At 41.2% G+C, this 17,198-nt stretch overlaps 1 protein-coding gene across 2 annotated transcripts in view; it reads right to left on the bottom strand.

Annotated features, from left to right (window-relative positions):
• Positions 1–17,198, bottom strand: part of Tmtc2 (transmembrane O-mannosyltransferase targeting cadherins 2) — a 356,561-nt gene that overhangs the window by 286,193 nt on the left and 53,170 nt on the right. The window lies entirely within an intron of this gene.

The following is a 17,198-nucleotide window of genomic DNA, read 5'->3' as shown; positions in this document are numbered from 1 at the left end:
GGTCAACTGACTCATCTTGCCAGCCAGATGCTGAGCATGAAGGTATGTCTAGATTCAAAAGTTTAACATTTTGACTATACATTTGAAAATGAAACAGCCTAAAGCAAGTTTAGTTATTTTTCATATGTAAACTAGTTACTTCCCAAATTATATGCCTAATTATTCTAATCCTATGGCTAACTAGAAAAAAAGTAACAGGATTAGTCATAGCACCAAGAAATTCAATTTTAAACATGGTCACATTTATCCTTATCAGTTTACATCTTAACTCATGACTTTCTAAGCCACAGGCATTAATTCATTCAACTTGCAAATAAATGGATGTTTGCTATGTACTTACAGTTTACTTGCTAACCTTTAGGTTGCCATCTGTGTCGGTGCTCAGATTTTCATAAAGAAAGTGCAAACTGGAAACTTTGTAATTACCACTTGCCAAAGTTTATAGTGCATAATCCAACGGCAAGCATTTTACAGAAGGCTAGAGCTAGACTTCACTGGTTATGGGATTATATAACATGAGAGGTGCAAAAAAAAAAAAAAAACCAAAAAACTCAATGTCACAGAGCCAAAGGAGGGCTGGAGAGTTAGCTCAGCAGTTAAAAAACACTTATTGCTCTTAAAGAGGACCCAGGTTCAATTCCCATAACCTGAATAGCATTTCACACCTGTAAAACTCCAGTCCTAGTAGATACAATGCTGTCTTCTGGACCTCCCTGGGAAATAGACACACGCATGATACATTTACTTAGATGCAAGCAAAACACTCACACACATAAAACAAGTCTATTTTATTTTTTTTATTTTAGAAAAAATAAAAGAACCAAAAAAAAAACCATTGAATTGACATTTATAATCCTATCTCCTTAAAGATTCATACAAAAGACCTAAAGGGTTAAATTTGATTGTCTTGATCATTTTACATCAGGTGTTTAGGGATTAAACCACAAGATTAGGGTAGTGGAGCACTGTAAAGAACCCGGCACTTGACACCCAACCTACCTACAGTTTATATAGCTCTGCTGCTTCCTACAGTGGCACTGACTATTGAGATCTGGCTTTAATACTCTCAAACTACGTTAGATGTCAGCAAATGGCTAAATGTTGACATTCAGATGATAAGAAAACCAACTTCAATTATTTTATGATAACACTAAGGTTTTGATTATTGTTAGAATCCTTTGCTAGCCAGGTGTGACAGCATTCACCTATACTTCCAGCACCTGAGAGGTGTGAGGAGGAGGACTGAGAGTCTTATCCCCATAACCCACAGGTAGTTTGAGGTTAACTTGCCATTTGAATAATAATCATGCCACAGCTTCATTTGTAGAGCAGCAGAGGGCAGTTATTGGGCTATCTGTGGTGGTTTAGATAAAAATAGTCCCATAGGTTCGTATGCTTGAATATTTGGTTCCCAGTTGGAAATTATACAAGAAAGATTAGGATATGTTGCTCTGTTAGAGTAGGTATGCCAACACAGATGGGCTTTGAGGTTTCAAAGCAGTCATTCTATCATTATCCTTGTATCACTCTATTCTTCTATACCACTATTCTTCTATACCACTATTCTTCTATATCACTATTCTTCTATATCACTCTGTCCTTCTATCACTCTATCGTATCTATGAATTGTTTCCATCAATTCCATCCATCAGCCATCTATCCGCATGTAACTTATGGATACATATGAGTTCTGAGCTACCCCGTCAACACCATGACTTCCTGTCTACCACCATGTTCCCTGCTATGTGGGTCATGGACTAGCCTCCGAAGTTATAAGCAAGCCCCCAGTTAAATGCTATCTTCTATGTTGCCTGGGTTATGAAGTCTCCTTGCAGCAACAGAACAGTAACGAAGACACCATATATGAGATCTTACATTTACAAAATGTGCATTGTTGTCACCAATTTTATATGATTTGCAATTAATATTTTCTTTCTAGATCCAATGCAAAAATATCTCTACAGGCTAAAACCAAGTTGGTCTTCAACATTTTACCTCAATGTACATTTCACACCAGATGCCCTATGTCAGTTCCTGATACTGAATGTATTACTGCAGAAAATGGCATAGCAGAGTAAACAAAACAGAGCTATGAGCAGGATGAGTATCTAAAATGTTACATTGAGGGTTTTTTTAAGTAAATGACAGAAGATGTTAAAGAGCTCAATTGTATCCCTACAAAGCTTAAAACTACATAAATCTAAATATACACATGAATATATGGTAAAAAGTACCTTTTGAAAAAATAAACACAAAATTCCACAATGTTCTTCATTATTGACATAGAAATGTGAGATTTATGTAACAGATATTAATGTTACATGTATCCTGAAATAGCATAAAATTCTTTGCGGGGAGGTTGTCTGTCTGTTTATCCCCCATAGCAGTTCTAGGATTCAACCAGGGGCTCCAGGCATGCTGGCAAAGTCTCTACCACTAAGTCTCTATGCTAATACCTTTACCTGGCTTTTGTTTGTTTGTTTGTCTGTTTGGACACAAGGTTTATAAAGTTGTTAGGACTAGTTTTGAGTTTACTGTATAGTGTGGTGATAATTTGTATTTTAACAAATAAAGCTTGCCTGAAGATCAGAGAAGCAGAGCAGCCAATCACTAGTTCTTACCTCTACTGAATCCTCAGACCAAAGGGGAGATCCTGTCCCTAGGAATTCTCAGACCAAAGGGGTGATCCTGTCCCTAGGAATCTTCAGACTGAATGCTCTGAGCTCCTGTCTCCTCCTGACTTATATTTCTCTCTCTACCCAGCCATAGCATTCCTGTGTCCACCCTCCCTAGTGCTAGGATTAAAGATGTGGGATCCCAAGAGGTGAGATCATCTCTGTGTGAGCTCTGTTTCTCTTCTAGACTGGATCAATTTCATGTAGACTACGGTGGCCTTGAACTCAGAGATCTGCCTGCCTCTACCCCCCAAATGCTGGGATTAAAGGTATATGCCACCACTGCCTAGCCTCTATGGCTAATGAGTGTGACTAGCTTTGCACTCTGATCTTCAGGCAAACTTTGTTAAATCACAGACAAATTGCCAGGCGTGGTGGCACATGCCTTTAATCCCAGCACTGGAGAGGCAGAGGCAGGTGGATCTCAGCGAGTTTGAAACCAGCCTGGTCTACAAGAGCTAGTTCCAGGACAGCCTCCAAAGCCACAGAGAAACCCTGTCTCAGAAAAAAAAAATCACAAATTATCACCACAGTATATCACAAGTCAGTCTTGGGTTCTCATGTTCCTGCCTCAGTGTCTCAAATATCTGTAATTATAGGCCTGTGCTAGAGGCAAGACTTAGAATTTTCCATTGTTAGTAATAGTGCCTAACTGGAAAATCAGAGGAAGAGCCAGGCCCATGGGACCTTTGTGAGGCTTACCACTCCCAGGGGAGTTGCACTGTAAGAGGGTGGGAGCAAAGACCCTGCCAACTCAGAGGTCCTTGGGGACAGGCAGATTGCTGTAATGGGAACACAGGTCCTCAAACAGGCAGCAGAAGGTGGTAGTCTCCTGCCCCAGGCCCAGTTCCACCTTCATAAGCGGTTGGTACTCCTTCCTGTTTCCACCACTCGATGTCAGCTGGGTCTAGGAGGTGCTGGGTCACGTGTTCCATCTGCATCTGCAGGGCTCCGTCATGGAGCTCTCTGTCTGTGGGCCTTCCAGAGCAGTGTTCAGTGTGAATTGCAACTGGAGCTTGAGCTCAAAACCCCAGAGCATAGGTCAGAAATCTGACCTCCCACCTGCTCTCCTGGAGCTGTTTGGTATGGTCTGGATTTTCAAAGCTCAGCCCCTCAGTCTGGGTCGTGAACCACAATGGCAACGTTCCGGCCCTGCTCGGCCATAGGCTACACTGGCTTCTCCCTGTCACTTGGGGTCTTGGCTAGCTCATTGCTAGGAACTGTAGAATCTACACCTATGCTAACCTGGCTACCCAATGGGGTTCTGATTTTCTCCTCCTTCAGGTAGGCGAGCAGTATCTTCAGGCCTTCAATCTGCATCTCCAGGGAAGGACCTTCAGAGTGTGCACCTCCAGCACTAAACGAGTTGTTGGTGTCAGCATCCACGATAAAATGCAGGACCTGCCCCATCTAAAGCTTGTTCCAGAAGTTGTGTGCAGCCAGATAAACACTGTCAACCTGAAGAATACTCCTAGAGTTCCCAATGGTGGCACCAAGCATCCTCTCACACAAGTCAATGATTTTCCTAAAGTAGTAACAGTAGGTGCAGAAGGGCCTGGGTTTCTGTTTCTGGTAGAAGTTGTAGAACTTCATCTCCAGCTCCTCAAGGGCCTGTTCCAATGCACCTCGTCAAGATCCCTGGCCCAGTGGTCACTAAGGTTCTGTATTGCCTCCCTCCCGACCTGCAGCCTGACAGATCCAGCCATGACCCCACCACAGCAGCCACCGAAGCCCCAGGAGTATGAGGGCATGAAGTGGGTGTAGGACGTGGACACACCCAGTAAGTAACCTTGGCCTGTGTGGAAATTACCCTCAGCCCCAAAGTGCAAGGAGTATTTTCTAGATTCCCAAAAGATGGCTGAGGCAGTGAAGGCCTGGTGACCACGTAAAGGAAGGCATGGGGAGGCAGAGGACATAAGTGACACTGACCTGAGAGCTATAGATCACAGGAGGAAGATTCTTTTGTCGTGGTGCTGTTCGGTGATTTTTAAAAGACTATACGCATCTTATGTCACATATAACTTAGAATAAATGCCTCAACGTCATTTCTGCCAATAGAGTGATGGGTTGGGATTTGTGGAGACAGTCATGTCTCCCTTGGAAATTTTAATCATACTCTTCTGAGAGTCCCCACTTGTCACTACCCATGGTCATAACCACCCCGTCGACTCCTGTCATGCTTCACTTTGTCTCCAGCTTTGTTGCTGACTAAGCTTTTACCGACCCACCTTCACGGACTGCGTGATAGTTCACCTGAGATGGGAAACGTGTGCGTTCCTTTTATATTTGGTTTTGAGCTGTTTACAGAAAATAACAAAGGAATTAGGAAAATTAGATGCTACAGAATCAAGTCACCGTGCTACTAAGCAGAAAGACAGGAGGAGTGACAACAAGGAGCAACCAGCGGAACCAATGCGGTCCTGTTTTCAAAGAAAACGCGTAATTACTGAGTTATGAGAATAAATGCTCTGTAAGCAGGATTCTTAAAGCATATGAAGTATATTCCCCAGCAACCACACAGCCTTAGATCACTCTTTAATGAAGTGACCAAGAAGAGCAACAATGCGTGTTGCTACAGAAATGAACAAGGGTTTACACGAAAAACCAAAAATGTTACTGAGCCAGGAACAATGGTGCGCTGGTCTACAGCCCCAGCGCACCGAAGGCTGAGGAAGGAAAACTGTTGGACCCTGGAGGCCACACCATGTTACAGTGTGAGTCTGCATGAAGGAACAAAGGAAAAGAACCAAGGAAGCAAGGAGGAGAGAGGGGAAAGGACTGTCAGTGAACACTCACATATGTCTAATGAAATGGTAGGATGTTTACAAATAGATACTCTCATTCAAAAGAAAACAAACTGCAAGAATAATGATGCGGTATTTACGCTGACTTTGAATTTGCTTAAGGAAGCATAACAATGAAAGACCAATGCCTCACTGAGCTTGACTCCAGGGCACTGCAGGAAGATCTCCTTTGCTCCTAGTGCATTCCCAGTGGAAATTGTGCAACTACCTTTAAAGTGGGATCCACTAATTTACAACTCACCAGAGTGCTATCAATTAAAGAGAGCTCAGGCTGTCTGCACACTAAAGAACATGTCAGATCTGAAAAATGTTTAGATTGGGTACTCCCCACACACACATTTTCTTTTTATCCCTGGAAAGCAGAGTTTTCTTCTAGGAAAACAACCTGAACTAAAATACACACGAGGTCTAAAGCCCTTCTGAAATAGCAGTATCTTTATCATTGCCCCTGGGACACTGGTTCGAATTTTCTTCATAGGAAGGAAATGGCCTGGAGTTAAAGGACTCAGCTAGAGCCATTTGGGTGAAGCCTGTGTGATGTTTGGATGGGTAAGTTGTCCATCTGTGTATACAGCCAGGAGGCTGTATACACTTCTGCTATGTGGAAAGCACCCTCCGGAGCAAGAGGATGCTTCTAGGCCACAGGAAATGCTATCCAAAGGCACAGATGCTGCCACATTCAACACAGACAGTCATCGGCACTCAGTAACTCCCCCAAAGCGAAGTCTCCTCCCGGGTCTCTGAGCTGGCTTTGTTTATACCCCATCACTGTTCAGGACCCTATGCTGAAGCTAATTATTCAAAAGCAGACAGGAGGTCTGTATATTCCTTTGTCTCATGCTGTGACCAAATCTGGAAGCAGGATTCCCTGCCAAAGCAGCAAGGTCACATCAGTAAGGTGAGCCCCTCAAGCTGCTGAGTTATTGGCAGGATGACTGCTTGTGAGCTCTTCAGCGGCTTCCAATGTAAAGAGAACGCATCCACTACAACAAACATATGGCTCTCCTAGCCAAGTAGCCTTCCTGTCCTTAGAAGAGGCCCACATAATGATGCTCCTGCTGGAGAGAGCGCTGACACTAAACTATTAGGAGTGTGTCGTTTAAGTCTACTTCAGTCGCAAGGAGTAGAATCGCAACTCAAGCATAAGACAGAACCTATCGGCTCCCACAAATAATCAGATACTCAGAATGGTTTGCGCAGCAAGGCTCACGGGACTTCATCTTACGACTGATGGCAGGCATGATCATCAACCTCAAGGAAGCCTCAAATACAACGGGCAAAGAATCCCAGGGGAAACGTCATTCAAACACTATCAGGAGAGAGAGAGAAAAAAAGGAGAATGAATAGGTAGCTGGAGAGGGCCAAGTAACCCAAGCAATAGCTGCCCATTACAATAAGGTGCTGCTCTACACTTTTAAGATTCAACAGTCAAACTGCTAAGCAATAAAACAGATACACTACACTACGGGTTCCAGTCACCCGCTGATGTCCTGTTGAGTAAGGTTCCAAATAACAAGAACTCAGGCTATATTTGCTTAAGTCACTGATGAATCTTAAAGGATTTTCTCCTGTAAAGTGACTGCCAGTTGGAACACGGGAAGGCACTGCAAATACAATGGTACCCAGATGAACTCTGATTATAATCTCTACTCCACGGAGCTCTGATTGGTGAAGGCTGCTCACAGACACTTGGAAAATAATTAGGCCTTGCATGATACTTTTTTTTTTTTCGGAGATGCTTTCTACAGCTCATTTAACTGATCTCAAACACTGCTGTTCACAAGGAAATGAGTGTGGTTACAGAGTGCTTCTCAGAAATCAAATATCAGAGCACCAATTTCCAGGCGGTATCAAGGTGCGAGCACTTACATTCCAAGTGGTTGCCCTGGCATTGTCTGACTCAGCGAAAGCACGTTTTCAAAGCAAGTGCCTCTAGTACAATCAAAATGTTTAATTTGTGGGGTTTTATCCTATAAATAAACTAGCATAGCACCTTTATTATTTTAACTAAGGGCCACTAACTTTTTATTAGCACAGTGTCTAGGCTGTAAACTACCCCTAGGTTTTTCTTTTTCTTTGTTTAGTTTCTTTTTTTCTCACTGAATTAAAGTACTGCAAAGAAATCAATAATGGAATATTTGTTCTAGAAGACATAAAGAAGGAAATGCATTTAAAATAGTGCAGTTGCTCTTACTGTTGCAGAAGAATGTCTTTGTTTTTTGGTCCTCTGTCAACATATTTCTGACAAACAAAAGGCAAAGTAATGGAAACATTAGCAGGCGCTGACCCTCTGTGGTATCTCCCAGAAAAGCAGGTGGACATGTAGGCACAAACCTCAGTCCCTTCATTCTGGTGACATCTCCATTTGTTCCTCCTGCTGGAAGATCCCAGGATGTTCCAAGACCCAACAAAACATGACCCACCCGTGTTCCTTAGAGAATCCATTCAATGTGTCCTCCCAATGATATTTCCTACTAACACAGTGCAGTTCCTTTCATCCACAAAGCCTGAGGAAGGTTAACTACTTTCATCACCAGAAGACAAAGGCTGGCATTTAAAATCAATTAACTTTCCCAGAAAAAAAAAACTAGAATGCATTTCAGATCTTTGAAAATTTTAAAGAGCTTTGTACACTAATCAATTGAGCCTCCCAGAGATTTGATGCCTCTGGCTATCTCATGTGAGGCACCTAAAATTCCCCAGTTTCCTATCAAGTTTTCATACCTCCCTAGAAAGAAAGGGATCTGAATAATTTTGGTTTTTATGGGTTCTTCCCTACTTGGCAAACAGAAGTGAATTACTATTTACTTCTATATTCCTCTTTTGAGAATTATTAAATTGTCTAATATATAAAATATAAAAAATGTCAGTAAGCCCTTGTTAGTATAACACTATTTTCACTTTTGAACTATGGCCCTCCACACAGTAAAACCAGGAATGAAGAAACAGTTTACACAGTTTCCTGAAATGACAATGCCAGGGGCCCCTGATGCCTTTGACTTCTGAGGGAGCCTACACTCCTGAGCACCGACAACCACATAGACATGCATACATATATATGATTTTTTTTAAAAAATTAAGGGTGGCAAAGCAGTTCAATGGTTAAGAGCACTTGATGCATTACCCGAAAATTGGAATCCAGTTATCAGCATCCACATAGGATGACTCATACCTCCTTTAATTCTTGCTCTAGAGGATCCATCACATTCTTCTAGCCACTGTGAGCGCCCCCACACACACACAGACACAGACACACACACACACACACACACACACACACACATGCCAACATGCGCACATTCCAAAATTCTAAATTTTCTAAGACAGCTTTAAACTGCATTTTGTTTTCAAACCTAGGTATATATATTCTGCCCCAGACGTTAACACTGTCTTATAAATTTCTTACTGAAAATCAGTTCTCGGGGAACACACACATTGTAGGCTCTAAAGCTATATTTGCTTGGTTACAAATTCTAGCTTTACCACTTCTAATTACTGTACTTTTTTATTTAAAGGCTTTTCTCATAGAAAAGAACAAGAATTTGTTCATTTAATGATGATCCACTAAGCACTGTATCTTTTTCAATTTATTTACATGTGTGTGCATATTCATCTGTATATGCAGGTGTCCATGAGGGCCAGAAGAGGGTATCAGATTCCCTGTAGCTCTTACAGGTTGTTGTGAACCATGAAAACCCGTAAGTGTTCTTAACCCCTGAGCCATCTATCCAGTCCCAAAAGCACTTTATTAAACTCCTGTCCCAAGTTTCACCCCCCCCAAAAAATGACAAATTCCTAATCCACATAGTGATTATATTTGAAACATTATTTTGATGACAAGTGAGGAACAGAAAAATAAAAATCACACATATGAAGCACTTTGTGCAATTTTTTAAACAAAAGTTGACAATAGCCACAGAGTCACAGGATTGATAAGTTATTTTTATCTCCTAGAACTGACTAAAGCTATTATCATCTCATAACATTCTAAAATTCAATAAGCTAGGTCATACAAAGCACTTAGCCTTAGGTTATAGAAAAAAATCTGTATCTATCAGCTATTATTAAAATATAATTAACATCCTGATTATTTCTCTAATCTCTTTTTGCTGCAGGTGGTGGGTAGAAAGAATAGAGTTTTAAAAAATGCCTTTAAGAAGTGGCAAGTCCTATTCTGTTTCAGGTCACCTTTCAAGAACATGAAGAACAGATGTCAGAGGCCATTGTAAGCACTATAAAAGGTGCTCCAAGTCAGTTGTTCCTTGCTGAGAACAATGGTTTTAACTTCCATAGCTTTCTTCTATTAAAACAAAGAAGAATTCTGTAACTTCTTTAACTGGATAGGAGTAAGGATTGGGAAGTGGCATACAGTGAATCATCACGCAAATGTATGAACGGATTCCTACATGATTTCTTGTCGGAACTGTTCACTTGTCTAACTTTTTTAAATGATACCAAACTCAAGTTTATATCTATGAGTGTAACCCTGAGATTAAAAACACTAGCCTTGCTACCGCTTTTATCTGCTCCAAGGGGCAAACTAGGAACAAAGACACACTTGAGCTATGAGCTGAGCCTGGACCCAGCAGTCAGAAGTTTACTCTGTACAAACCAAGCATGAACTCTTTATTATGGTGAATCTGAATCCAAAATTTTTAGACACAAGAATGACCACGCAACTATAATAACCCTAAAGAGAAAAAGAAAACTCAGTCCCTGTAGAGTGTATGTCTGGGAGGACACAGATTTCATTTTCTCACCATGTGAATACAAATGCCTGAATGTTCTTTTCTAAAGGCGAAGCAGTCCAAATTAAAAGAGCCTGGCACATTCAAGAGAAGCCAGAGTGATGCCGCTGTGACATGGGTCTCCGGAGGAGGAAAAAAAGGTTAAGGACAGAAGGAAGTGCCCTCCCTCTTCCAGTTGTTGTTAAGGACAGAAGAAAGAGCCCTCTCCCCTCCAGCTGTTGTTAAGGACAGAAGGAAGCGCCCTCCCCCTCCAGCTGTTGTTAAGGACAGAAGGAAGCGCCCTCCCCCCTCCAGTTGTTGTTAAGGACAGAAGGAAGAGCCCTCTCCCCTCCAGCTGTTGTTAAGGACAGAAGGAAGCGCCCTCCCCCCTCCAGTTGTTGTTAAGGACAGAAGGAATCGCCCTCCCCCCTCCAGCTGTTGTTAAGGACAGAAGGAAGCGCCCTCCCCCTCCAGCTGTTGTTAAGGACAGAAGGAAGAGCCCTCCCCCTCCAGCTGTTGGCAAGCACACCCTGGGCCACCATCTATCTCAGCATCACCATCACCTCGCCATCTCCATCACATGGATTTACTAGAAAATGTGGGCAGAAGTAAATGCGCCAAGGAATTCAAATTCCCGGGTCAACCAAAACAAACAATCCTTATTCGTTAAGTCTGGATGTAACATTTAACTAACACTAAATAAAATATCTTTATCTAATAGGAAAAAAGAAAACTATGCTTCATGCAAACTGTACTAGACTTGAAAAAACAAGACACTAACATGTCTCTTTTCACTCACTAAGTTCATTTATTCACCAATTCCTTGTAACATAAATGAATGTTATTCCTCTCTACAGTTAGTGTAACTGGTCCATGATCATATAAATAATCTGTCAAGTCAAATATCTGTCCCCTCCAAATCTCATGTATTTAAATACACAGCCAAAGAGCCTATATTGTTATCATGCTACTTTATGTTAAATGACTTTTGAACTTTTTAAAAAATTATGGCCAGGTAGATTTAATTTTCTACCATTCAATAATGCTATTTTCTTTTTTATATTAAGCCAACCAAGTTTCCTGGATATAACACAAACTGAATTGTACTATATTATTTAGACAGATCTCAAATCTGATTCACCATTCATTTTATTAGAGTTAAACAAAAGCTACTTTCAAACAGTATCAAGTTCATCTCCGGAGGTCTAACAGTTGCTAAGACTGAGGACATTTAAATAAAATTATATATGCATATATATAATTTTTAAAAGAAGCCACTTAGAGGTAGTGGAGATAGCTCTCATAAAGGACACATATATTAAAAAGCAGGTGCTCTATGTACCTGTAACCCCATGCTGGGGGTGGGGGTGGGGGCAGAGACAGAAGAATCCCCAGAGCTTACTGACTACCTAGCAAGATGGCTCGGCAGCCAAAGTACTTGCCACTCAAGCAAGAGGACACACAGTTCTGGTCCCTAGAACCCGTGTAAGTTCTAAGAGGATGTGGTGGCCCACCTGTAAGTCCGGCCTGTAACTTCCTGAGCAAGCTGGCTAGTTCTGCTTATTGGCAAGTTCTGGGTTCATTAAGAGAGCTTATCTCAATAGAACAAAGCAAAAGAAACATCAACCTTTGATCTACACATAGACATGCACACCTATACAACACTCACACCTCCTACACAAAATACACACAGGCAAATGCACACACATACACACACCTATACAATACACACAGGCAAATACAAACACAGACAGACACGCATACCCACATAACATACACATATGCACACAGACATGCACAACTACACAAAATACATTCGCACACATAGACATGCAGACATATAATGCATATACATACTCACACATCTAATTAGTGATATCCTAGCTATCAGTCACACATGGGGATGTAGCTAAGTAGCAGAGAGCTTGATGAGCACGCATGAAGTCCTGGGTTCAATCATGGTAGTAGAAAATACCAGGAGACTCACTGGAAGAACTCTGTAGGGGCAACCTAAAAGAGAACTCCAGAATACACTAATATTTTATACTGACCAGCAGCACACAGCAACCACAGTACCATCTCATGCTTCAAAGTCTTTAAGTAGTCACCATTTCTCTTCTTGTCCCTTTCTTTGTTGGCATTATGACACAGATACTGCTATTATTTAGCTATTTTACATGTCCCCAACATAAAGCCATCATTCATTATGTAGCATAGTGAGACACAGCAGAGAAAACATTAGTGCTTACTTACATCAGGAGACAAGATCACAATCCAAGACCTTGAGTTGAACTTGGACCACTCTTGACTTCTGTCTTCTCATGTATAACATGAAGATATTATAGCAAATCTATCATTATGTTAATTTTGCCTAGATTGTCTTTTGGTCCTTGTAGATGGAGTTTTTGTACTGCCCGGTCCTACAGCCATTTAGTCCCAAATAAACACACTGAGGCTTATATTAATTAAAAACTGTTTAGCCGATGGTTCAGGCTTCTTATTGGCTAGCTCTTTCTTAATTATTAACCCGTTTCTCATAAACCATGTATTTCCATGAGGCTGTGACGTACCAATAATATTCCAGCATGCTACTCCTTTGATGGCTACATGGTAACTCTCCCTCCCTCCCTCCCTCCCTCCCTCCCTCCCTCCCTCCCTCCCTCCCTCTCTCTCTCTCTCTCTCTCTCTCATTCCTCTTCCTAGAATTCTCTTAGTCTGGTAGCCCCACCTATATTTCCTGCCTGGCTACTGGCCAGTCAGCATTTATTCATCAACCAATAAGAGAAACATATTCACAGCATACAGAAGGACATTTCCCATCGGGTCCTCAAAAACTAAATTTCAAAATATGCCTCATTAGCTGGTATAGAGGAAACAGGCACTCACTATATGTTTATTAGTTTCCTAGTCATAGAGAAAACTAAGTGCTGAGCTCTCCACTCCTCGGGTAAAACACAGCATTGGATTATCTGTTAGGGGCTCATAAAGCTAATGGCCAAACCAGGCTCATACCTAGAGACTCCAGGCAAAGGTCTGTCTCCATGCTTACCTACATTATACAACAAGTTTCCTTTTCTTGCTTCTCTACGACTGCTGTCCCCGTTTCCTTGCTGACTGTGAAACGGATCCCTTCTCAGGCTTGACAAGCCACACCTTCCCCTCTCCACTTGAACCCCTCTGTCTTCAGCATTGTCAAGATGAGCAGAGTGTCTGGCAAGCTATGATTCACACTGACTGCCTCTCCCTCCGCTGTGGAAGGAAATTCTAAAGGATTCAATCATCATTTATTTGAGGCCCATTTGGACAACGTCTGTAACTTAAAGTCAATAACTTGGGACTTGAATCACATCTGCAAAGTGCTTCTTCAGTCCCGCTTGGATTCCTGTTTGACCAAATAGCTGATAGCAGGATCCTGAATAATACATATCTGTGTGCTGAGTATGTGGGTCTGAAAGAAAATGGCCCCCAAAGGGAGTGGCACTATCAGGAGATATGGCCTTGTTGGAGAAAGCGGCCTTGCTAAAGGAAGTGTGTCACTGTGGCAGTGTGCTTTGAGCTCTCTTATGCTCAAGTTACTGCCACAGTTCACTTCCTGTTTCCTGGGGTTCAAAGTGTAGAACTCTCAGCTGCTTCCCTCCTCCAGCGTCATTCCTTTCCTGTATGGCACCACGTTTCCATGATGATAGTGGACTAAAACCTCAGAGACTGTAAGTCACACAAATTAAATGTTTTCCTTTATAAGAGTTTCCGTGGTCATGGGGTCTCTTCACAGAAACTGAAACCCTAAGACAATGCCTGTTCACAACACTCAAAGGCAGAGTTATCTTGTAACTTTAGTATATACATATGACAAAATATGATGAGTCCACCAATATACATTTAATTCAATGAAATACTACTCAGTTGATACAAATATACATGGCACAGATACTACTACTAGTAGAACCTTGCCACTCATGGGGGAATGAAAAACGAATATACTTCAAACTGATGGATAAGGTTCTTATCTTAGGAGTTTCAATATAAAAACACTAGGTCCAAATAAAAATCTAAATACATAAGCAGAGGAAGAGAAAGAATTTCTGTTTTTCCAAGACAAGGTTTCTTTGTGTAGTCCTGGCTGTTTGGGAACTAGCTCTGTAGACCAGGCTGGCCTCAAACTCACAGAGATCCCCCATCTCTGCTTCCCAGATGTATAGATTAAAGGCATGCGCCACTGCTGCCCAGCAAGAAATTTTTAATGTATACACAGTTCTCAGTGACTCTCAAACTTGTCTTCTGCTCAAAGTTTTACAAAGCTCCTGATAACACCCTGCCCCCCAATATAAACTAAGGCACCTACGTAAGAGTTCTTAAATATATTTCACAATGTTTTCATCTATACAATAGACAATGTGCTCTCCAGCCAAGGTCAATCAATAGGTATTCTAACTTAGGATCTATACCTTGAAGAGTAACAACAGAAAATAGACCATGTGAAGAACATGACAAAAGAAGCAATTACTTCTGCCTCATTTCCTGAGGCAGAAGGCTCAAGTATTTTACAGTAGTTTTTTTTTAATTCAAAAGAGGGACAGAAAGATGTTACAAATGTGTACTATATTCCTATGTGCTCTGAATAAGTCGCCAAATTAATAGCAATTCAAATAACGTATTCTTTAACAGCTATTTGCTGGCTCTGCGGCACCATAAAACCAAATTGGTATCTTTCCCCAAGTATAAACCCAGCTCTATCGCAGAGTGATGTTACATCCGCATAAAGATAATTAATTCTCATCTTCCACTATTATCCAGTTGTCCATTACCAAAGGGTAAGTGATGCTTTCTCTAAGCCTAGGTGTGCTAACACAGTGTTTCTTGAAAATGAGCATTGCAGGCTTCTGAGGAGCCGGTTCAAGAGCACCTGAAATTAGCTGTATACACACCACAACCCTGGTATTTACAGAAGGCTCCCATGGATAATGAAACATCACTTAGGATACTCCATCTCTTCCCAAGCCACACACTTCAAATACCATTCCAAGGGTCACTACCTGCGAGGGACTTCAGCGGTTCCTGACTACAGTCTTCTATGTGACGGGTATCTTTTCAGCCACTACAAAAGGCTTGCTGTTCTCTATCCATCTTCGGAACAGCATCATGTGATTCATAGTATGAACTGCTTTAATTTGAGGTTGTGTGAGCTCTGCTTAAGGAAGAAAAAAAAATGAAAGGACACCTAAGCAAAAGAAGGCAAAATAAATTCCTGGTGTGTCTTTCAAGATGTTAATTGATGTTTTGTTTGATTGGTTGCTTTTTGTTTGTTTGTTGCCTACTGTAAGGAAATAAGGGTTTATATTCTGAGAATTTCTTGGATCCAAACTTTTTTTTTTTTGGTTTTTATGAGACAGGGTTTCTCTGTATTGTTTTGGAGGCTGTCGGTCCAGTCTGGCCTTGAACTCACAGAGATCCGCCTGCCTCTGCCTCCCGAGTGCTGGGATTAAAGGCATGCACCCCCAACGCCCGGCTCTTGGATCCAAACTTAACATGGAAGATCATTTACTATATAGCCCTTAACTACAAAGGAAAACCAGTAAGCTTTGGAATGGACCTAAAAAACTAGAAGTTCCTCCTAGAAATTAAATGAGTAGCTTCATAAGCCTAAACATATTTTCCTGGCAAATTTATGATTGAAGGAATTTTCAAAGTAGGGATTCTACAGGAAAATTAGCAACCTAACCTGTGCTTGGTGTTTGTAGGGGATGGCATTTGTAGTGTACAACAACCCTCAGGTTGTTCTTGACTCCCAGCCACCATACAGACGGGTCAAAATATGACATCGCTCCATATAAGAAAATGGTTAAGAGGGAATGGTTGTTAGTTTGAGTTCTGAAAAGGTTTATGCTGCCCTTAAAAATACAAACATTCTTTTAGGGCCAAGGGGATGGATCAGCTGGTAAAGGCACTTGCTCCCAAGCCAGACAACCAGAGTTCAATACCTAGGATTGAAGAAGAGAACACAAGTTCACACACACACACACACACACACACACACACACACACACACACACACACACACACACAACAAATAAATAAGGGTTCCTTCTTATTGTTTACATCACCTGTTTTGTTTCTTTCTGCCCAGAATGTGAACCTGACAGTTCATCATCCAAAAATGACACAGCATGCATGAGGACACAGATCAATATGCTTTGGGCACTGGGGGAGGAAAGAGCCCTGGTTTCTTGCACTGGCTGAACAATGCCAGACTGCTGGCTACCAGACTTCTCATTATGTGAGGAAAATGAGCCCTTATTTGTTAAGTTTCCAGAGTCAGGTTTCCTGTTACTTACAGGCTAAAGTATTTAAAATTCTAAAAACACCTCATGCATATTCTTTCTAAGGAAGGTATTAGAGGTTTAAATTCCAAAGGGTTTCCATAAGGTATGGTCCAATGGTCTGTGCACATGCTATGTGGTTGAAGGGAGTACAGAATATAGAAAAGTGGGAAATCTATAACAAAAATACATTATATATGCACCTGAAGTTGATAAGCACTACCAAATGCACTATGTTTAGGGTGTCCTCCTCTCTTTATGTGATGGTTAAAAGAAAGGGAAAATTAGTGAGAAATTAGGTACTAAAAGGCACCTGTGAAAAATAGATTGGGTTCTAAACAATATTTAAACATAAACCCTAGTAAGAGGGCTGGATAAGTTGGTTCACCCCAGTAATTCCAGCACCATGATGGAATTCTATCAATGAAAAAATTTCACAAATTTTAAAGGAACTATATAGCTGTTTAACTGTATCTATGATATACTTTAGGTATTTTATATTAGAGTGTCCATATTAAGAAAAATTGCCTTGAAGTTGAAGATATCCTGAAACAGTGAGTTCTGGGTTAGCCTGAGTTACAGAGTAAGACCTGTTTCAAAAACTAAAGTTTAGTTTAAAAAAGGGCAGCATACTCAAAAACAGAACCAGTTTGAAAATCAAAATTGAAATTGGAC

The sequence above is a fragment of the Mesocricetus auratus genome, unplaced genomic scaffold, assembly GCF_017639785.1.
Source record: "Mesocricetus auratus isolate SY011 unplaced genomic scaffold, BCM_Maur_2.0 Super-Scaffold_100011, whole genome shotgun sequence".
Classification (NCBI taxonomy): Eukaryota; Metazoa; Chordata; class Mammalia; order Rodentia; family Cricetidae; genus Mesocricetus; species Mesocricetus auratus.
This window is presented reverse-complemented; position numbering and strand designations above follow the sequence as displayed.